The sequence below is a fragment of the Asterias rubens genome, chromosome 8, assembly GCF_902459465.1.
Source record: "Asterias rubens chromosome 8, eAstRub1.3, whole genome shotgun sequence".
NCBI classification, from domain to species: domain Eukaryota; kingdom Metazoa; phylum Echinodermata; class Asteroidea; order Forcipulatida; family Asteriidae; genus Asterias; species Asterias rubens.
The window spans coordinates 10481866-10494319 of NC_047069.1; the positions used below are offsets into that span (position 1 = coordinate 10481866).

At 37.5% G+C, this 12454-nt stretch overlaps 1 long non-coding RNA gene across 1 annotated transcript; it reads right to left on the minus strand.

Moving 5' to 3' along the window:
- Positions 1-850: 850 nt before the first annotated feature.
- Positions 851-10547, minus strand: LOC117294054. Its single transcript, XR_004519499.1, has 7 exons — positions 10440-10547; positions 6302-6449; positions 6020-6170; positions 5167-5278; positions 4364-4529; positions 2756-2841; positions 851-1988 (listed from the first exon to the last, which is right to left on the minus strand). It is a non-coding gene; the product is annotated as an uncharacterized LOC117294054 (long non-coding RNA).
- Positions 10548-12454: the final 1907 nt, after the last annotated feature.

Here is a 12454-nt window from a genome sequence, read left to right on the forward strand (position 1 = left end):
AAAATACCTGCACAGTTTCAATCAGAGTGCTCTCTGACTGGTAAAACTGTTTCCCAAGAAGGCAATCAGGGTGCTCTGATTATCCGCAAGAAAGGTACAAATTAAATTCATCAAGAAGTTCAGCCAAAAGAATTGTTTGAAATGTCTTTGAACAGTTTCAATCAGAGTGCTCTCTGACTGGTAAAACTGTTTCCCAAGAAGGCAATCAGAGTGCTCTGATTATCTGCAAGGGAATGTTTTCTATGATTTTCAAAGATTTTGCTTTGTAAATTTGGCATGTACGAATCTGAATCATATATCTTTGAGTGTGAAAGGGAGGGATCTTTATAAACTAAAGGGGACGTTTTAGTAGTATACCACACAGGGTGTAGTGTGGGTAACTCTCCTAGGTGAAAGTGGCTAAACCAAACAAGGGACAGTGTCTGTACTCAACACACAAAGGAAGTGGGAGCAACTCACACAAAGGAAGTGTGAGCACCTCAGAGTAACACTGGGTTAGGTATGTGTACTCAACAAACTAAGGTAGTGGGAGCAACTCACACAAAGGAAGTGTGAGCACCTCAGAGTAACACTGGGTTAGGTACGTGTACTCAACAAACTAAGGTAGTGGGAGCAACTCACACAAAGGAAGTGTGAGCACCTCAGAGTAACACTGGGTTAGGTACGTGTACTCAACAAACTAAGGTAGTGGGAGCAACTCACACAAAGGAAGTGTGAGCACCTCAGAGTAACACTGGGTTAGGTATGTGTACTCAACAAACTAAGGTAGTGGGAGCAACTCACACAAAGGAAGTGTGAGCAACTCAGAGTAACACAAGGGAAAGTGTCTGTACTCAACACACAAAGGAAGTGTGAGCAATTCGGAGTTACACAAGGGAAAGTGTCTGTACTCAACACACAAAGGAAGTGTGAGCACCTCAGAGTAACTGGGTTAGGTATGTGTACTCAACAAACTAAGGACGTGGGAGCTACTCACACAAAGGAAGTGTGAGCAACTCAGAGTAACACAAGGGAAAGTGTCTGTACTCAACACACAAAGTGTGATGCACCCTGGCACACCCAGAAACGTTGATATAATCTACCAAAATATTCAACAAATAAATAAACTAGTATTAGGTAGGTCAAATTTTGTTTGACTGCTAAGAATTTAGACACTAAAGTGTCTCCTACTTCAGTCATGCAACTCTATATTTTGATAAAAGACATTTCCAGAAATCGAAGCACAGATTTTGTGCTGTGTTTTTAAACATTTTAATGGCTGTTAAACACCCAAAACCATACAAATCAGATATTGCATAAAAAAACTGGTATTATGTCAAATTTTGTTTGACTCCTAAGAAATTAGACACAAGAGTGTCTCCTATTTCAGTCATGCAACTCTATATTTTGATAAAAGATTTGACATTTCCAGAAATCCAAGCACAGCAAGATTTTGTGCTGCCTTTTTAAATGTTTTAATGGCTGAGAAAACCAAAACCATACAAATCAGATATTGCATGCCTGCTATTGCCGATATATGAGATGGGCAAAAACCCCTGTGGGGGAAAAATTCCCATACCGGTTCCACTATATGGCAACCAAGTTTGTCAACTCCATACATCAGCATACATCTAAATTAAATGAGCGAAATGAATGTGCTAGAATAGATAGCAAAACATTCTTCCAACTCAGCCCTAGACAACGTTTCAGTTTATCAACTTGATAATTCATGACACAAGGTGAAAGTATGAGCAACTCACCACAGTGGAAGTGGGAGAAATTCACAAGACAAGTTGGATGTGCAAGAAATTCACAACACAGGGGAAGTGCAGAATTTCACAGGGGCGAGTGTGATCAATTCACCACACCTAACAACCTTAAATCTATACCAGTAATCTACAACTAATTACAAACTATACAAAAAGGTTGAGGCAACGATGGTGATGGTTGTTTGATGGGCTGAAAACTCCTTGTGAGTATCCAAAACTCTCCGTCTGGATTTAGTTGATCTGCAGAAAATGGAAAAAAGGGAACAAGAACAAGATTTAACACCTTCATTTGTATAGCAATCCCCATTAATAAGGCAATGATACAAAAAAAGTATTTCCCTCTAATCTTATAGACTTGATTAAAGGCACTATACTTTAACACATTGGATGGTCATGTTGTCTGTAACAGACATTTACCAACTGCTAGATCCATCATGCAGGTTTAAATCCAAAAAGTACCCACTTTATCTGAACTTGTGCATGTGCATGTTGCACTACTTTGTGCAATTTGTATTGGCAACATCATGTTTGTGAAGAATATTATTTTGCATGTAGCAGTAGGTAAAACAATTTGTATGTTAAGTTATAACTATATAAACTTTCCAAGTTGAAACTGGCCAGGGTCACTTATCTAGAAGCCAAGATTGTAGGGGATTTCTATGCTACTCAATGATCGAGTCACTTAAGTGCACAAGTACTCTTTGGAGTTGAAATATCCCCTCACATTATGCTTCTTTACTGCAAGCCATGAAAAAAGGGTCAAAGTTTTAACTAATGCACATTCATTTTAATCATATTTAAAAATATGATTAAACTCTCCTGGATGGATGTACTGAATGGAAGACGATAGATAAGTGAATTTGGCCAACCTATCATTGATTTTGAAAGATGGCAAAGAGTTTTTACGCTAGTAACCGAGGAGTACCAGGGTATTAACCCAAACTACTTGGGTTTTCCTTAGAAATATCAAGTGTTTTTTTTGTCTTGAACCAATAATGTTTACATACCTGTAAAGTTGATTGATGTGTTTAAGGCAGAGGTACTCCCACTCTGAATGAAGATCTGACACTCTCAACTAACTTGATTAGTTGATCTGAGTAAATGAAACAAGGATGAGAATGACTTTAACATAACAACAATAAAGCCATACACAGATATTGAAGAGCAAATTCATTCCAATCTATGGACCAAGTAAACCTGTGGCATTACACATGTTTCAAGAAGATTCATCACCGAGGCTGGACTTCTTGCTGGCGTGGTTTTTTTGTACATGCAAGAAAATGTTGATTGATAATTGCAATGTTTGGTTTTGTATCAACCTTTGATATGATGAAAGGAGCACATCTAAAATCTTATTTAATTTGTCCCTCTTTTATAACTCATGAAGTTATGTGGAAGCAAACACACAATGTCAAATTGTCCATGTGACCAGTGAGAGTATCTTGCCTGCGAGAAAGGCCCTGGAATGTACAAGATCGTTTTTTTTTGCAGAAAAAGGTCACATGGTCTGTCAGTTTTCAAGGACCACAACATACAACTCACCAGTGCAACTTTCATCTTTGTAGATGCAGGGTCAAAGAAAACTTTACAACTGTGAGATTTCAACCTGGGACCTTTGGATTAACAAGGATGCGATCTACTAACTCAGTTGGCTCAGTTGAACTGAGCTGCCCAGCTATTGGCAGTATTTGTTCAGGGTTCAGTCAGAATCCATTCAACCTTAAAAGAACACGTTGCCTTGGATCGGTCGAGTTGGTCTATAAAATGCACATGGGTAGAAAGATGTTGTAAAAGTAGAATACAATGATCCACACAAACCTGCCTCGAAATTGCACGGTTTTCCTTTTACCTCGTCGACTAGCACGGTCGGCCACTGGGAGTTTTGGCCGACCATGTTAGTTCGCACAGTAAAAGGAAAACCACGCAATTTCGAGGCAAATTTGTGTGGATCATTGTATTCTACTTTTAAAACATTGTTCCAACCATATGCATTTTATAAAAAAACGGTTACAAACATTTTTTATAGACCAACCTTATACGATCCTAGGCAACGTGTTCCTGTAAACTGTCTTATTGCACGGGATCAGCCATGGATATAGGGTAAACCACCAATAGGGCTATCTAGCTCAGGTGGTGGAGTGTCGGCGTGTCAATCTGGAGATTGTAGGTTCAAATCATGCTCAAGTCATTTTTTCTTTGTTCAGCCCAAAATTATTTTAAAATGTCCCCAGTCATATTCGCTTGTATTTGAAGAAGTGAATTAAAGGGTAGCGACTCGTTCTTAAACTGCCATTTAAAATCGGCAGGGTCTTGGCCGTGCCAGAAGGCCCAAGACGAGTTAGGGCGAGGGCCTTCTCGCACGGCCACGAACCTGCAAGGTTTTTAAATGGCAGTTTAAGAACGAGTCAAGAACCCAATGCAGAATAAAGTTTCAGTTTTAGATGTGGAAGGAACACCCCAGAAAATTATTTAGGTAGGAATTGATAACCCAAACCATGTAGTGCCCCCGGTGTTATTCGAACAGGAGGTCCTAGAGGTGGGGGCCATTTAGGAAAGATACACTACGCCAATTCGACCACCAATTTTGTATTATCAATATAAATTTTGTATCCTACCTGTAGACAGGAAATTGAATGAGTTGTCATGTCGCAGATTGCTGGACACTAGTCTTCAGCATCACTTCTGCTCTGTGCAACACGGACTGCCACTATGACTGATGATCTGACAATCTGGACAGCACTATGACTGATGATTTGACAACCGCAGTTTGGATCACTTGATCTGTAGATGAAAAAAGAAAATGAGATTCAAGAGTCATATATATTTTCCCACAGTATCCAAAGAAAAAAGATATTATCACTCAAAAAAGATCAGTAGGCCTAACAGTACTTCAAAAACTAGATGAAATGTGACACTACTGAGGGATCCCTTAGAAGCAGAGCTTGCTGACAATGGTCCCTAAATGGCATGCATTTGAGACAGGGAATTTTAACAAATTTATACCTCTATGAGTGAACCATGGAGGTCCAATGCGAATGAAATTAAATTTTTTGGGGGGAATCAAATGTAATTTTGCCTTGACATTCTGAAAATCTCCACAGTGAAACCACTGTGAAAACTCAACGAAACTTAGGATTTGGCTAAAGTTCAAGGAATTGTTTCTCTTTCACCAAACCAGTTATTGGCCTCCAAAATTGTCACTCTGATTTCAGGGAATGCTCACCATCCAATCCCAGACTTAAAAATGATTCAAGTGAAAACCCACACAGTCACAGGTAGGAACTGATAACCCAACCCATGTAGTGCCCCCTGGTGTGATTCGTACAGGAGGTCCTAGAGGGTGAGGTGATTTAGGAAAGATACACTACGCCAATTCAACCACCAATTTTGTATTATAAAGATCAATTTTGTATCATACCTGTAGACAGGAAGTTCTCTGTGCAACAAGGACTGCCACTATGGCTGATGATCTGACAATCTGGACAGCACTATGAATGATGATCTGACAACCGCAGTTTGGATCACTTGATCTGTAGATAAAAAAAGAGAATGAAATTCAAGGTTCATTTATTTTCCCACAGTATCCAAAGAAAAAAGACATTATCACTCAAAAAAGATAAGTAGGGCCTACTTCGAAAACTAGATTTAAAGTGACACTGCTGCGGGATCCATTAGAAGCAGAGCTCTGCGACAATGGTCTCTAAAAGGCATGCACTCGAGACAGAGAATTTTAACAAATTTCTACCTCTATGAGCGAACCATGGAGGTCAAATGCGAATGAAATTAAACACGAATTTCTTCATATTTTTTGTGGGGGGGGAATAATAATAATTCTCTGGCATGTAATTTCCCTCTTCCCCACCACTCCATGGTCTCATGGGGGTTATTTGCCAAGTTATCATGATCTACTATCCAATGTTAACATAGGTCTACCAACAGTGTGCTGAACAGTACTGCTCTATAACTGCAAAGGTTGTGGGTTCGAATCCCATTCGAGTAATATGCCTTTTATTTTGTCTACATAATTTGGGGGAAAGTACCAAGTATACAGTGCTAACACATCAGAGAATAATACTCTTTATCTCTGATGCAAATGAAACATCTACTTTTTAATGGTCACACCGTGCAACCAACCTGAGCAATTTCCATCACATGAGGGGTAGTTTTATTGCCACTTGTTGTCAGAGATTAAGCTCATAATTTTCTTTTGGAGAATGATAAACATCATTCATAAAGATTTTTGTTTGTTTCTATCAACTTTTGTTTGGCACCTTTAAATGTGAAGTTGATTGAGTTGTCAAAGCAGACTGCTGGAGACTCTCACAGACTTCATCATTGATAGATTGAGACTCCTCTGCTCAGTGTGATTGACAGCCATCCATCAATGAAGATCGGACATTTCTGCGGTCTTCATCAGTTCATCTGCACAAGTTGACAAAACACATTTAGAAATGCATAAAGTTTAAACATTTAGTGAGTAAACTTTTTATTGAGTCATGCATAATTGTCCAATACCAGCTAGTTCAACACAGGAGAAGTAATTTGAGTCGTACCTGTAAATCAGGACATTGATTGGATAGAGAAAGCAGATTGCTGGCGACTCATCAAGGCTTCAACATTGATAGATTGAGACATCTCTGCTCAGTGTGATGGAAAGCAACAGTGACTGAAGACCAGACATCTCTGTCTTCATTAGTCAGTCTGTAGACAAAAACAGGGAATGAGAACAAAATTAATAGTTTGTTGGGTGCACACAAAAATGCTAGGTACAAAAATAGTTAACACAACTGCGAAGGAGATCAAAAACATTGCGTCTTCATCACAGTATTTTTACTTTGCGCGATCACCCCACAAAATACAACAAAGCAAAACAAGTCAAGAAGAAACAATTTAACATTACACAGTTAAATACTCTGTTCATCCAATGTATCCTAAATTTAAAAAATTTGTACAATGAACCCTTCACAATTAATCCTGGACGATTACAATAATTTTGACTGACGCTTTATCCTCCAGTAATTTCGGTCGCCAGTTAAAAGACCGATGACTAATTGGAAAAGGAGTTATGGCCATTTCGGATTTTCATTGTTTTAGATCATACAACTGGAACCAGTGGAAAAAACCCCACATAGACACCCAGTTCAGAGTCTAAACTTTATGATCAATTCTGTCAAAGAACTGTAATGAACTATAAATATGTTATTGGAAGCATTTTCAGGAGAAAAATCTACATAATATGTCCATATTTCATGTGTTCTAAAAATTTAGCAAAAATTTCATTTTTGTTCACGCGAATTACTTCAAAATGGTACAATTGGAAAACTGACAAAACTCTACACCAAGAACTTTGGTTATCTCGCATTATCTCAAAAGAAAGAGAACCCTCTAGTATTCTTGAGAATATACTGAGAATGGGCGATAGGAAAATAAGATGCATCAATATCTGGTCCCAAAAACGAACAAGTAACTTAATTATTCACAATTTTTGTGCATCTTTTTCTCGTTTGATTTTGACAAGGTTAATGTTAAAGGCAGTGGACACTGTTGGTAATTACTCAAATAAATTATTATCATAAAACCTTACTAGGTAACGAGTAATGGGGAGCTGTTGATAGTAAAAAACATTGTGAGAAACGGCTCCCTCTGAAGTAACATAGTTTTTGAGAAAGAGGTAATTTTCCACCAATTTGGTTTCGAGACCTCAGATTTAGAATTTGAGGTCTCAAAATCAAGCATCTGAAAGCACACAACTTCGTGTGACCATGGTGTGACAAGGGTGTTTTTTCTTTCAGTTTATCAAATTTTCACTGGCATATGTTGCGATAAAGCAAGTGAGAAGACTGGGCTTTGACAATTACCAATAGTGTCCATTGTCTTTAACAAATGGTGAGTTATTCACAGCTTACTTTTCAAACACAAACAGATACGGTCGTACAAAACTGCCATTTTGCCAGACGGATAACTTTCCGTATGGCGCCACCACCTTTTCACTAATTTTACAAAAAGGGATATCTCATTGAGGTAAATTAGATACTACATTATTTCGTATGAAAAAATGGTGGCGCCATACGGAAACTTTTCCTTTGAGATTTTAAGACGTACACTACAATTTCGATCAAATGAAATTTATTTGAGGTCAGTAGCAAATAAGGCTGTAATTTAATGTTTGGATAATTTCAGGCATGAGAATGGGTGATGATAAAAAAACAGGAAAAAATTCAGTTTATTGCAATTTGTGCTTCGCACACAACACGAGCGCCCAGCTCGTCCCTTACAGCCAAGTCCCTTACGGCCGGGGTCCAGGGCCGCTTATAGGCCCTGGAAGCTCTGGGTATTTTAGAAGCTCTGCGGTGATCTCTGATGCAATCAGACACCTATTTTTCCTATTAGTGAGCGATTTTGGACGATTTTTCCTATTTTTAACAAACACGGAATGTGAAGCTCAAACAATTCAAACAATTTTGGGGTCGCCTGCGATTTTGTTACAATTCCAGGAACAGAAAAAAAAAAAAAAAAAAAGTTGATGATCTTATCCTTTATTTCTTCCCTTGAAAATGCTTTTTTTTCCAACAACATCCACCATTTTTATAGGTTCTTGATTTGAAGTTCGGTTGTATAAAAAAATTCTTTTGCAATTAAATGTTCGTGATTTTAACGATCTGTCGGCGACGCTCATTTTTTTGGGGGAAAAAATATCAGAAAGAGGTTGTTATTCAGCATGTAGGATATCATTGGAACGAGGTTGAGATTAGACCCCACACAATTCGGGTTATAATGTTTCCCCACTCGCTCCTACATGAAATAAGGACATCTGGACGTACAATGTGTTCGCTGGTTCCCAATATATTTTTCGCTGGTTGTGAGGCAATAACAGGTACCAGTTTCCCATGGCCTGCCATGATCTCCGACTTGTGCCGCGCCACTCATTGGTTCGTGTACAAACCTGCGCGAGTGCAAAACACATGCATTAATTTGTCAGTAGACTTTTGAAAGTCTCCAAACATGTTACCTTTAATGCAGCAGCAAGCGCCTTACGCGCAAACATTATTGAATCATACCGCTATTAAACGAAACGAGGAATGAGACAAGTTTACATGTACGTCTGTCGCTGCTGCATGCATGCACGATGCCAGAAAGACCACAAGCCGTATATTGGGCCAGCTGATCAGAAAAGAGGGATACCCCCAAAAAACCTACCCCCCCCCCCCCCCCCCCCCCCGATTTTTATATCAAATTCACATGGAACAAAAAAAACGGAATTCCGGTTTAAACCGGAAGATTCTCATGCCTGTAACCTGCCGAATGGCATGGCGCCACCACTTTTTCACTCATTTTTACAAAAAGGAATAGGCCTATCTCATTGAGGTAAATTAGATAGTATCCTCCACTGTCCTGTTTTCAAGGTTTAATTTTAATGGCTTTTTCTTTGAATAGGAAAACAAAATATTGATGGTCATTGCAATTTTAACACCACACACTGATCTTCGATGACTTCAACTGGTCCCATATGTTTTGATGACTTCAACTGGTCCCATATGTTTTGAGTTTATCCTCTTTTCAAGGCAAACGAGAAAGTATGGTTTCCCGATGAAGCCATGCGTGGAAGAAACATCTGCAGCGACTACTGTGAGACTTTGTGTACGACTCTATAGCCAGCAGTTGTCATCTAATTCAAAATATTGTTTTATGACATCTTAAAAATTACCATGGTTACCATGGTAATTAAAAGAAGAAAAAAAAAGTGCGGATAATTGTTGGCTTTCAAATCAGATTTTTATTTTATTTTTTTACCTTAACATTTGTAATAAAGCGTATAAATAAACAGTGATAATTTAATCACCAAGCCGATGTTTAAATTTTAATATTAATAATATTGATATGAGGGTTAACAAAGAAATTCTCAAATTTCTTATTAGAAAATGATATATAAAAGGCACATGGCTTCTTCTCTAAGCCTCGGAATGTTCAGTCACATGAGTTGATCATCAAGAATTGTGACATGAAATAGTTTTTTTATATGGCTCCAACATTATGACATATTTGTGTACCTTGTAGAAATGCCTAAAATACAATTTTTTACGACTAACTTTCCATATAGCGCCACCACTTTTTCACTCTTTTTTACAAAAAGGAATAGGCCTGTCTCATTGGACATTGAGATAAATTAGATAAGTACTATAGTATTTCATATCGAATAAAAAAGAGGGTTTTTTTGGCATTTACAAGTGCAACTAAACCAGTGGAGCCAGTGTTTCTAAGTTTTTGTCAAGGGGGAGGAGACTCTTTGCTTGGCAAGTCAAACCACAAAAAATTTATCTATTCTTGGGACTGTGTACATCGCGCACTAGAGAGAGGTAAACGAGTTGCCTCGATTTTAGGGACACCTTGAACAATTGAAAACAGGACATCCTACGATTATTATTTAATATCGAATGAAAAAGAGGTGGCGCGATCGGAAACTTCCCGATGTTGTATAATAAACTATTAACCGAAAATGTAGCACGTGTAAAAACCAACACTTGATGCACCACTGGATGGCCGGCCTCCTTGCACCAATTGCCCAGGGCGCCCGGGGCCGGCCGCATTGTTGATTGAAATGGGAATGCATTCGGACAAATTGTCACCTGGCAAATTCGATAAAAACACAATATTTGTTTGCATTTACATGTTTATAAAGCAAAAGTTACTTACCACACTGTTTTTCAATTTCTTCTGGAATTTGCCAACTTGTCCAAGTGCTTGAAAAAACATGTAATTTCGGGACAATTCCGTCGTCTGACAGGTTTAAAAACGTTTACACATGTGCTGCCCGCAAATCGCCATTTTGGAAAGGACCACATTTCACCTTGTGCGCGTGTGCTTTGCTTACACACATACATCCACCCCAAATCATAGCTCCTTTTTTCTTTTGATGTAACGTTGTAAACAAAAACGTGAACAATTTTTCTTGGCAAACATAATAGTTCACTCGAATTAATTAGCTTAGAGTGTTTGATAACTTAATTTTTAAGACAAAGAGCGCCCTTTTTATCTAGTTCTTGTACGGCGGAGTGATATCCAAACCCTCTCCAAGTCAAGTCGGCACCCTGGTCGGCACACACCACTTGTCATTAGGGGTGGCGCAAGTTTTAAGCGGGGACTCTATACGCATGGTACAGTGGTAGAAGCGAGAACGTTCAATCATTTACACCCCCAGATACTTTTAAACGCTAATCTGCTAATAAATGAAAAGAATGAATCTTGAAACGAATTTCAACAGAAAAACAGTTGTAATCCCTTGATAATTTAAAAAATAGGCCATCTCAGTATTTTGATCAATTTCATTCTTATTGTCAGGGCCCTATTTAATATGGGAATATAACAAGTTTGAAAGGAAATTTAAAAAGGACTATCTTGACTGCACTGGGGCCAGAGACTGGGATTTCGATGAATTATTGAAGTAAGTCGAACAATAAGAAAATAAGAAACAAACTATTTCCAATTTGGCACAGAAAAATAGTTTATTTAAAGATAGCAATTTGTTTTCTTCTACAATATGTATGCTGAATGGAAAGTCAGTTCAATTTAAATCACAATAATATCAGTTTGATCAGTCTCACCACAATGGCTCACAAAAAAAAGTTTTCAATGTTTGCTTTCAAAATATGAAACGTCAGCTTGAAAGTAAATTTATATGCAGTTAATAATAGACTTTTACTTTTTGTATGTACAATATATTTATAATTAGATATTTGTTAACTTTATACTTTTGGGAATTGGTTTATGTACAGAATAGAATATGTTATCAAAGATCATTAAACGTCATGCAGTTATGGGAATATTTCTCACAGGTTTTTATCCTACATTTTGTTATGTCATGAAACTTCAAATATTGATCGTTTTGTCAATTCCAAGAATTTAAAGTTTTAAAGAAATAATTAATTTTTATCAAAAATATTGTTATTGGTTGATCACTTAGAATATACATAATTTGTTAATAGTTCACAATCAGAACCCATGCCAAACCTTTCAAATCTTGTGTACATAACAAAATTTGATCATTATGTTCATTTCAAAAACTAGTTTACAAATTTAACATGGTTTGAGGGTATGTAGTCGGGAAGTTGACAAACTAGTTCCCTTTGATTTCGCCAAGGGAACTAGTTTGTCAACTTCCAATACAGAGGGGAGCTCATATCAACTGTTTACCCGAAATAAACCAAGTTATATATGTTTTACTATACTTCACATACATATTTAGTTACTGGAACAATATTGTATGGAGCAATGGGAAATGACGACTGTGAAGTTAAAAAAATGCACAATAAAAAATTTGTTCATGTGTTTTAGACGTCGCTAGAGCGATGTTCGCGCGTGAGTACAACCAATTTTGCCTTTAATCCTGGGTTAAGTGTTGCTTTGAATTTGAAATTGATGTGGGTTCCAGAAGTGCATGATAACTGTTTCATGATGAAAGTGAATGAAAATATATCCTAGCAAGTACCCTTTACAATAATCAAATGACTCATAACCACATTTAACAAAATATAGTCCTGATTTGAGAAAAATTAAAATATTTTACAAAATACAACGAAAACAGAAACTGAAAGGCACAACTTAATGAAATCAACTAAACTTACACCTGCAAATTATATGGAGGTTCTTAAACTCATCCATCAACCAAAATATCAAAAATCATTTGCTAATATCCTGAGGAAAATGCAAAA